We start from the raw sequence: 3,710 nt of genomic DNA on the forward strand, positions 1-3,710 counted from the left end.
GCGGCGCCGCCGGAAACGGAGCCCGGGCGCCGCCTCCCCGGCCCGTGCGGGAGGACTCTGCTGTTCCGGGGGCCTTGAGCGGCCCCGAGGAGCTGTGTTAAAGCGACCGCTGCCGAGTTAAGGATCCCGCGTGCTGGGCAGCGCCCCCTGCCGGCCGCCCTGGGATCTGACGTGCTGCCGAGAGCAACTGGGGTCTCCGCCAGAGGTAGCTGAACACCGCCGCCGCGGAGCGGGCTCGTGAAGACCAGCTGCGTCCCAGCAAGGAGCAGTGATCTCAGGTTCCTCAAGGGACGCTGAAGCTAGATATTAGGAGAGACTTTCTCGCTAGGAGGGTAGTAAGACACTGGGTAGTGAACGCTGTTAGTAAAACACTGGGACAGGTTACCCAGGCAAGTTGGCCACTCTCCTTCCTTGGCGGTTTTTAAGACCTGGGTAAACAAAGCCTTGGCTGGGATGATGTAGCTGGGGCTGCTCCTGCTTGGAGCCGGGGGCTGGACTAGATGTGACCTCCTGAGGTCCCTTCCAACGCTCATTTTTTATGATTCTGTGATGCAAAATAATGGCTATTTTGATAAAGAGATTTTGTGAAAGTAACCAGCTCCTGTCATTCCTTATGCCAGTTCCCTGCCCCTGCTTATCCCTGACATCTGTCAGCAGAGGGAGGTCCTCGCCTGCGCTTACCTTGCATGCACCAGGCTGCAGCCCCTCCACCACCTCCTCAGGACACTCCTGAGGTTCTAGCTGCACGTCTCCCCACACCGCTCTTCATGCGCTCCCCATCCAGGGCCTGGGGCCTTCTGGCCAATCTTCTGGCTCCTTTCTGGGTTGGTAGATGGCCAAACTTGCCATCTACCAGCCCAGGAGGAGATTCTGGCCAGGAGGAATCCAAGCACTGTGGGGCCATTTTCCTGTCGCTCTGCACATGTCTCTGGGCAGAGTTGCACTGACTGGCATCCACAGTCTCCTTGGAATCGTTCAGGGGGCAATGGACACTGGCAGGAGTTCTTTGCTTGGTGTCTCCACTCAATTCCCTTCGTATGAAGCTGTGACCATCCCAGTCCCACCTGTTTTCTTTTTTGTTGTTCCAAGTACTCAAGTGTTATGTATCTAGTGGCCTCCCCAACCGAGGCATGCTCATAGCTCTTTTAGCGGGCCTAGGTCCACTGTTCTCCATGTACATAAAAATAGGCCGCTACCTCTGCTTAGCACTAATGCTTCACTATTTTCTGTAGACAAGCTTCTTTGGGCAAAGGTGATATCTTTTATTAGATGAACTAAACCATTGGAAAAATTGTTCTTTACAAGCTTTTGGGGCTAAATACTCTTCTTTAGGCATAAGGGAGAGTTTGCTGTTTGTGTGCTCTCCTGGGTGGAAAGGAAGCTTGAGCCAATATGCAGGTCTGTGAAAATGCAGATCTGTGGTAGCGGAGATCAGAGGGGATGCCAGTTCATAGGTGTGAGACAGGTTTTGTGGGGGGTGGCGGGGTGGAAAGGAGGAATGTTAACTTGGGGACAGAATGTAGCTGACAAAATGTAGAGAGGTTACCTGGGATTATTGGATGGCAAGCAGGTTATAATGTGCCATAACTCAGTCTGTGATTTTTTTGTATCCAGTAGATTTATGAAGTGAAATTCGTAGGCTCATCTACAAAAGGTGTTTTGCAAATTCCCTTTGAGGATTAGAACTGAGAGTAGTTGGAAAGTGAGTGGTTGTCTTCTGAGAAATGTGCCCCCACAGGTAATTGGGTATTTCCGTCTTTGATAGATTTTCGGTGTGCATTCATTCTCGTACACGGTTGTTGTTTGGCTTCTTGTATGTATTTTCATCAGGACAGTCAGTGCATTGGATGAGATGTATTATTTTTCTGAACGTGCAGGGGTAAGATCCAGGAACAGTGATAGTTCTGTTGTGGAGTGTAGTTTATTGTGCAAGGGGTGGAGATGCATTGGCAGGTTTTACATTTCTTGTCTAGGCATGGTCTGGATCCATTTGGTGTGCTTTGGGCCATAGGTGTTTGCTTCAGGTGATGAGGTTGGTGAGGTTCGATGTCTGTTTAAAAGCTAGGATGTGTGGTTCTGGAAATATCTTTTTAAGAGTTGGGTCTTCTTCTAGTATGGGTTGCAATTGTTCAAGGATTTTTCATATCCCCATGCAGGGAAGGATGGTATGCAGAGGCAATGCGTAGGGGGTGCGTGGCGGTGCACCCCCAAGTGGTCCATGATCACCCCTGGCCACTGTCAATACTGCCAGTGGCACCTGCAGGTGGTCACCAACCCATGGTTGGTGCTTGCCCCCCCCCACCGCCGGCAGCGCTGGTGGCATCAGTGGGAGCTCCCCACTCACCACTGCTCCACTCCTGTCTCTGCCAGTGCAGCTGTGCCCCCCCAGCCGCTGGGGGCACATGCTGCTTATGATGGTATGTCAAAACTAATGGTGTGTGGCTATATGCAGCTATAACCAACACCCCTGAAACATGGAAGGTATCACTATTTTTTGACACAAAACCCATGACATCCAACAACTAACAGGGAACAAGAAGAGGGAGGAGGTAAACAACCTGTTTATTTTACCGATTTCCCCCTTTCCCCCCTTTATTTAATTTTATTTAATTTAATTACATAAATACCTAACAAAACAGTGGGCAAGAAAGATACAGGAGAAGAGACTTTTAATAAGTGAACTGGCTAGATGAATGCTTTTAAAGGAATCTAGTCCTTTTGGAAAATACGTATATAAACACACATTGTCAAGGGACTTTAAAAAATCTGTTAAGGACAGATTTACAATATGCTAAAGATACAGATAATAAATCTTTCTCTTAATTTATAGTCAAAGTGACGTATTCAAGTACTCTGATTTTTTTCAGGTGTGTTTTACTGATGACATTTTTAAAAGTGTTGGAGAAAGTGGCATGATTCACATCTGTGAACTCTTCATGTGCAGTCCAACCGTTTCCTCATTAGGTTGTAAACACTTTGGGACCATCTTTTTGTGTTGCATTTGTACACTGCCCAGCATACAGGTTCTGGTCAGTCAGCAGGACTCCTAGATAGCAAAAAAAAAAAAAATTACAATGAAATCAATATTATATTAATTTCTCAAAGTAGGGCTTATTAATAACAACATCTACGGTAACAGGGCAGGCAAGAGTTTGTCACAAGCATATTGCAATCAAATAAAAAAAATTCCACTAAGCAGCTGCTTGTTTGTTTGTTTTGTACTTGTCCATTTTGTAAAAAATAAGGAAAATAAATAATTTTAAAAAGTATATAGCATATGAACAAATCAGATCCTACCCCTTTGCATTATGGATGGTGCTTTGCGACTATTAGTGAAGCCTCCCTATATCCCTATTAGCTTGACAGTGCATCCCCATTTTACAGATGGGAAAACAAGAGACATTAAACTTAATGGCCAGAGCCTGAGAAGGTCAACAAATCCTTCCATGAGTAAAGGTCGCCCAAGGTCACGGGAGTCCAGGTCAGAGCCCTGAGGAGACTCCCGCTTTCTTTCCTCAGCGTTTGTGAAAGGCTGCAGCACCCACAGCCCGCGGCAGCGCTCCCCACTTCTCTGGCCGCCCACGGCCCCGCCCGCTCCTGCGGGAGGTCATCCCTTCTGCCCAGGGGCGACCAAAGATGGGAGGTTTGCCACGCGACTCTGCTGTGGCGGCGGGACAATCCCTGCCCGGCTTCTCCTCGCTCAGGGGCGC

At 48.3% G+C, this 3,710-nt stretch overlaps 1 long non-coding RNA gene across 1 annotated transcript; it reads right to left on the minus strand.

Annotated features, from left to right (window-relative positions):
* Positions 1-2,654: 2,654 nt before the first annotated feature.
* LOC109315748 lies at positions 2,655-3,704 on the minus strand. The gene is made up of 2 exons (XR_002102596.1): positions 3,298-3,704; positions 2,655-3,046 (listed from the first exon to the last, which is right to left on the minus strand). It is a non-coding gene; the product is annotated as an uncharacterized LOC109315748 (long non-coding RNA).
* Between the last annotated feature and the right edge of the window lie 6 nt (positions 3,705-3,710).

Source organism: Crocodylus porosus, unplaced genomic scaffold, assembly GCF_001723895.1.
Source record: "Crocodylus porosus isolate Cpor-Errol unplaced genomic scaffold, CroPor_comp1, whole genome shotgun sequence".
In the NCBI taxonomy this organism is placed as follows: domain Eukaryota; kingdom Metazoa; phylum Chordata; order Crocodylia; family Crocodylidae; genus Crocodylus; species Crocodylus porosus.